Genomic DNA, 7,373 nt, shown 5'->3' with positions numbered 1-7,373 from the left:
CTCTCTCCCTATCACGGTCATGCAGAGTCCTTTGTAAGTTGTCAAACTTCTCATTTATCATGTTTGCCACCAGTGTTTGTAGAGCTATTTGGGAACTCTCCTCTGGATTGTTCATTATCTGATCTGACCCCTGATTATCAAGATTGGGAATTGAGATACCCGGATTTGCCATTTTTCTTGGGTTTTTTCGGCTTACTCTGCCCATTTGAGATGAAAATAGCACCAGTTTTGTGCTAGAACACTATCTTAAGGCAACCATCAACCAACGTTTGCATTTATACAGTCAACAGTCTACAGATACAATCTAGTTCAACAGATACATCTATTCAACATCAAACAACTATATGTTAATGGGCTTCGAACCGCAGAGAAGAATTTGGAAAACCAGAAATTTTTAGGGTTAGGGAGAGATGTGGGTAAAAATTAGGAATAGATTGGTGTGGGGAGGCACAGGGAGAGTTAACTATGTTCTAATCTCAATGCAGGAAATCGGTTGGGTAGGATGCAAGTAGAGAGGGAGAGAAAAAGAAGAAAGGGAAAGGGAAATGAAAAGAGACCAGAAAAAAAATTAGAAACGTAAATATTAATATAGTTATGGAGATTGAAAGACCATCTATTTAGAGAGGAATGTGAAATAATGAGAAGACAGGAGGGAGATAGAGGAGATGTGAAAAACTTAAAAAATGCTTAAAATATTATAGAGGTATAAAGAGGTAGTACTGCTATTAAGGAATTTAAGTCTCAGAGGTTTTGGATTGAGTAATAAATTTGTGGATTAAGTGTGTACACAATGGGGGATAGGTTCTACTATTTAACTATGGGTTTATCTGAGGATGTGCAGGACAAGAGTTAAGTCACATACAGAAGAACAAAAGAAAGGAAAAGGTGAAAAGGATAAGAAAGGGAGAAAAAAAAAGATCAGAAGTTCAGTAGAGCTAGACAAAAAACAAAAAGATAAGAAAGAAAGAAAAAGAGAGAGAAGACAAGAAAAGAAAGGAAAACATACATTCACGTATTCCTAAAATAAAAATTATAAGAGGGAAAAAAAAGTTAGTGGAAAACAATTATTTTTTCAAAAAAGGCAAAAATTAAAGATTAATAGAAGTTTTAGAAAAGGAAAAAATTTTTTTATATATATAAGGTACCAAAAAAAAAAAAAGAAAAAAGAAAAGAAGAAAAAAAAGTTCTTTGATTTTTTTTTTTTTTTTTTTTTGGGAGGGGTGGGAAGAATCCTGTATCTCCCTTTTGTCTGTAACCAGCCTCTTGTTGGAGTCTCTGGTCAGCTTGAGGTCCTGTGGCTTGATTGGTTTCTTAAGTCAGTTTGTTCGAACAGGCAGAAAAATGCTCTGCTTTACCCAAGATTTTGAGATCCCCCTCCCAGGTTAGTTTAATGGGAGGGTGATCTGCTTTGAGAATCACAAAAGAGGGGTGATGAGGCTAGGTTCTGGTAGAGTTGAGGCCTTTCAACAAACAGTAGCTTTTCCCTGGGGCTATTTTGTGGAAAATTCACAGAGCCCACCCTGGAGCCATTCTCAGGGTTTCTGTTTTTCAATTGATTGTGGAGGCTGCTAGAGGGAGGGGCAGCCTCTGGCTCTGGTTACCCAGTGAGGAAAGCCACTCCAATGGCTGGTGCCTGAGCTGGGTGACTTTTCCCTGGATGGAGCTGAGTCTGGCAGGTCACTTCGCCGTTAAGTTCTTGTGACCTGTTAAATGACTCGTTTTATTCCAAGGCCTGAGTTGGAGCTAGCAGCTCCACCGAGCTTTGTCGGTATCCAAGATGGAGATCACCGGTGCTGGGGGGGGAGGGGTGGCCTTCCCTCCTCTGCTCCCTGAGAAGGAGTGAGGACGTCGGGATCCTGGGTCGTCTCTGGTCTGCAAAGTGCAGGATGAAGATGTCCGCTCCTTGTCGGTTCTTGCTGGTGTTGAGTAGAATCCTCTCGCCCGCTGCGTCTGGCTCCTTCGTCCCGGACTCTCTGTGTGAGCGCTCAGGTATGGCCGCGGCTGCGGTTGCCGCTGCGACCCTGCCGCCGCCGCGGCGGCTGCTGGCAGGCGCTCAGATGTGTCTCCTTGTCTTGGCTTCCCCTCTCTTGTCTAACTCTCTGTCCTGTGATGGCACACTTGGTGTGATTCTCTGGCTTAGGACTGTTCACTGGAACTCTAAAACTGCTTTCTATGCGAGAGCTTGTTCAGATTCCAGCTTCTCCTCCGCCATCTTCCCGGAACTCTGCTCTGAAATTCTTAATTCTCCCTGTGTACTGACAAGGTTTTTAGGGCAATGTTTAACAGAAGCATTCATTCCTATTGAAGTCTTGTTCCTGATTATAAAGTAAATAGTTTTTAATATTTTTTACTTAAAAGTTGTGTATTAATGGCAGTTATCATTAGTGAGAATGAACCAATCATTACCTTTCATTTATTTTTCAATCCAGTCCTTATTTAAAATTAAATAATATAATAGTAGAAAAAATGTAAGGTAAATTTGCAAACTTCCCCACTGCTTCCTTATTTCATGACAACTGCCTATGCTTTCAGCTCTATAGATGTTCACCTATCTTCCAACAGCTTGGAGGAAAAGTCATACAGAAAGTGAAACTGAGCATCACTTTCCAACCTTGAGGTCATTAAGGATCAGATTGAATTTTGGGTGAAGGTGTGAACTCATACAAATAACAAATGGTATAAATCAGGGTTTTAATTTTCCTTGAGAGCCTGTTATTACAGATTTACTAGCATACCTTCATCAGACTGACGTTTCCTACAAGTTTGGACATTTTTCTGTTAGCTAAAAAGGCAAGAAAGAAGGGAGAAAAGAAAGGAGAGCGTCAATCATTGTGTCTATTAATCTGTGCATGATGATTTTTTTGTCTTCAGCTATGGTGGTGCTTGCTTCAGGTGTCCGTAAGTAGCAGCTTCTAGCTAGCTGTGCAGCAACCTCAGCCTGTGGTAAGTTTCCTGTTGTCCTCTTGTAAATTTGCCCTGAACTACCTCAAAGTGTTTTATGCTCTTAGCTATTTTTCATTCTTAGAGCTATAAATTCAATTACACTGTATTTAATGAAATTGAAGACAATTGTTATGATATAATTTATAGCTTTTTTTCTTGCTTAGTATGCATTTGTCTGTGGTTTGGCTAACTTTTCCTTTTACTGAATGTCAATAAGTGCTCCTAAAGGTAATTCAGGTTGGAAAGGATCATTGGAATTTATACATTATTTCCAAGTATGTCATCCCTTTTGAGTTGATAAACAGGTTAGAGAAAGTTGACTAGACAAATGAGGTACTTATGAAAAACTAAAACTGAGGAATTTAAAATATATATGAGCCCATATCAGAGCTACAGGGAGAAAGCCAAGACACATCATGACACCTCTATGCTGTGAAGGTGCTATGTGTAGTGCCAGGGACAAAGTCCCAGGACCTCTGTGGGAGGTTAGAAATATACCATTGAATAGAAGGACTCCACAGGAAGCCTGTGCTCAAAAGGGATGGGCTAGAGGCAAGGGAAAAAGGGTAGAGCAATGAAGAAGAGAGGGGTAGGAAAATGCAGATGTATTACCTAGAAAATTAGGAAGAGTGAGGGAAGATGTGTGGACAGAGTTGTTGAGAATTTTGAAAGGGTGACGTTGACCAAGATACATTGCATTTAGAAAACCCACCGTGAAATGGCAACTCCTTTCTACAACTACTTAAAGATAATGTAAAAAATTAATTTAATAATAAGAAAGTAAGGATTACCTTTCATGGTAATGTTGTGAAGGGATTTATGGGAAGACTCTTTGGAGATGTATTAATCTATTCATGCTAGTACTACTGAATATGTTACTTTTGCTATTATCAAAAAACCCACATCAAGTGATTTAATGCTAATATAGTTAAACTCAAATTTTCTTGTACTCTTTAAGGGGTAAAACTATTTTTCAGTGAAAGATGAACTTGTTTAGGAAGTACAACTTAAATTTAATGCTGCTGCATGTAAGTTCGTTGTTGTAAATCATGGTGGTTTAACTACAGAAATGAGTATTTTTCTCCCATTTTCGAGTATTTTGAATTAGAGAGGTTAATTAGGACTTTAATTCAGTGTATTTCTTAACCATCACAAGTGAAGATATTAATTATGGCAATGTAGAAGATTCTGATGTCAACTATATTGTATAAAACATGAGTGAGTATACTGATTATTGTGACTCATACAGGCAGTTGCTTTGGGTTTTGAAAATTCTAAGCCTGATCTAGTGAGGAAAATGCTGGTTAAAATGCCCTTTCTCTACATTATGGGATTTGTAGATTTTTTTGTCAGTTGTAGGGCTAGAACTTTGGGCTTTGGCACTGTCCCTCAGCTCTTCAGCTCAATGCAAGTGCTGTACCACTTGAGCTACAGCACTTCTTCTGGTTTTCTGGTGATTTATTGGAGGTAAGAGTCTTACATACTTTCCTACCCATGCTGGCCTAAAACCCAGATCCTCAGATCTCAGCCTCCCGAGTAGCTAGGATTCTGGGTGAGTCACTAACCCCTGGCTGATTTGTAGAGTTTTACTGTGTGACATCTCATTCTCTTAGCTTCTCATTTATGTTGTAATCATTGGGCTTCCAGAGTTTTTATTCAAAAATCAGGCCTATTGCAAATATCACAACTTGTTCTGAGTAGTTTATACACAGCAGCTGATCACTGACTCATACTTGGTACCTGAACTGGATTAGAGAGTTATCGGGCATAGTTTAGGCTGGTGATACATGAACTTAACCATCTTCTTGCTCCCCAGTATCATTTCAACACATAGGAATTATAATTGACCAATTAAATAACCCACATTTTGTAGCTTCCAGATTTTGCCTATTTTTTGTGGTTCCATTTCTTCATTTAATTTAAGCATATGTTCATGTAGCATTGTTAAATAATTATTTCTCACAATGTCACTAGCAATACATGTAACAGAAGAGTCTTTGAAGGGCCCTGAGTGCAGGGATTAGAGACCTGTGCTGAGACACAGGCATTCCTCCAGAGCAGGAGAAGAGAGGCCCCATCCTAAGGGTTGCACATTGTGACCCCTGACATGTCACTATATTTTGGTCAGTTTTTCCAGTTTTTCCAGTTGTCTAAAAGAAAAATCTGGTTATTTTAGAGATAGCAATGGCTTGGTGTTATTTTACACAGAATCAAATGCTCCTAGAATTTACTTTTGAAATCTGTCTCTGAGGTTCTTCTAGAGGTCCAGTTTGATGTTTGGGATTTGGTGTCAGATACACTGTTTGCAAGAGAACCCCAATTCAATATAATTTTAACTTTTCACACCTTGAAACATGAACAAGCTTTCAATGTTCAACATTAACATTAAATTGCTATAAATTAAAAGTTCATTCATATTTCTCATATAAAGTATAGCTGATGAAATCTGCAAAATTGATGACAAAAGAACAGTCTGTGATATTCATCTTTATTTCCTTTCTTAATGTCCTTCCCTACAAGTTATAATTCACTGAGATCTCCATCCCCCAAACATTCAGAAAAATCTGTTCACCGTAAATTTTGTGAGGGTTTCATTCTAATTCATTCTGCATTTTGCTTTTGTTGGTTGTCTTTTTGTTTCCACAGTCTTGCTACTTAAGGAACTGTGAAGGATTTCAGATACTACTGCCTCCTAGCTGTAGGTGACATCAGTCATGAACACTGAGTGCAGGTATGGTGACAAGCACATGATCTTGCCAGAGGTATGTAATTAACTAGGAAGTAACAGAGATGACTTATGTCTCTTTGCTCTTCCTCACAAGTGCTTGACTATGTATTAATTTCCACACAGAAAGCCCACTCTCTCTACATCTCACATTCTGAAACCATGGGTTGTAAAGTCACGCATATCCCATACACCCTGTACACATTGGAGGCACTAGACACACTGCTGTGGTTTCAACTTTGATTTCAATTTACCAAGAGTGAAATTTCAGAATGATGTGATTTAATATAAACAGATATGATTGAACCATTAGTTTCTACACTGTAGTTCTCAGCCTTCCTAATACTGAGTAATTGATATTTTTGCTCAACTCATCGGTTTACTATCTGTTGGTAGATCAGGAATGTGTCTAATGTTTTCCATGCAGTTAATAACTGAGTATTTTCGGGATTATCTTATGAAAAGGGATCATATTTATTTCCCACTCCCTTGCCATAAATTTATGGTTTAGGCTTTAGGAAAATAAGTAAATTTAAAAAGTATACAATTAAAAACCAGTATTCACTAGATCCAGGGGAGAACCCTAAGGGTACAATTCTCAGAAGGACAAATTCATGGACAAACAAAATAAACACCAGGAAAATGTACTCTAAAGGTAGGGGTAGTGGGATAAAATGAAAGAAGTAAACAAATGAAGTGAGGCAAGGAGGGGATAAGGCAGTCATAAAATTCAGTGCACAACTTAGAAAATTTAGATAAGAAATGGTGTTGAGAGGGGATGATGGACAACAATGAAAGGGATGATATAAAAAATAATATTTAGCTTTGCTTTAAAGATACTAAATAGGACCTCTATTTTCAATGAGCACATGGCCAAATAGCACATAGAAATAGAAAATCCACTGTTTCTTAATCAAGGAATTGTTTTGTAAAACTTGGGAGAGGTTTGATGATTTGGCTATTTCTCTTTGTGCATCTCACAACATGGTTGTACAGATATCTCCATAGTAAGCTGACTGATTTTCTTTGAGGAGGGAGGTCTGTTCCTAGAGTGGTATGGATGGATTATATATGAGGTCTGGTTTTGGTTTTTGAGAAAACTCCAAACTAATTTCAATAGATTAGTTTACCTTCCCACCAACAGTAAATAAGAGTTCTGTTCCCTCTGCAACCTCACTAACATTTGTTATATTTCTTGTGTGGGTGCGTGCGTGTGTGTGTGTGTGTGTGTGTGTGTGCGCGCTTGCGTGCGTGCGTGCTTGCATGTGTGTGTGTGGGTGCGTGCGTGTGTGTGTGTGTGTGTGTGTGTGCGCGCTTGCGTGCGTGCGTGCTTGCATGTGTGTGTGTGTGTGTGTGTGTGTGTGTGTGTGTGTGTGTGTGTGTGTGTGCTGACTCTGGGGCTTGAAATCAGGGTTTGGGCATTATCCCTGAGTTCATTGCTGAAGGAAAGTCTTCTGGCACTTGAGTCAGAGTACCACTTCTAGCTTTTTAAATCTCTCATGGACTTTTCTGCCATGATCCTAAGATCTCATCCTTATGAGTAGCTAGGATTACAGGCCTGAGCCACTGGTGCCCAGCTCTTATTGGTTTTCTTGAGATAACCATTCTTGTTGTGGTTTTGATTTGTATTTCCTTTATGCCTAAAAACGTTGAACAATTGTTCATGTATTTGCCACCTTATTTTGAAAACAGATAAGGAAAGTAT

The sequence above is a fragment of the Dipodomys spectabilis genome, unplaced genomic scaffold (genome assembly GCF_019054845.1).
Source record: "Dipodomys spectabilis isolate Male_0828 unplaced genomic scaffold, ASM1905484v1 ptg000112l, whole genome shotgun sequence".
Taxonomy (NCBI): domain Eukaryota; kingdom Metazoa; phylum Chordata; class Mammalia; order Rodentia; family Heteromyidae; genus Dipodomys; species Dipodomys spectabilis.
The sequence above is the reverse complement of the archived record's forward strand: the minus strand, read 5'-3'. Positions refer to the sequence as shown.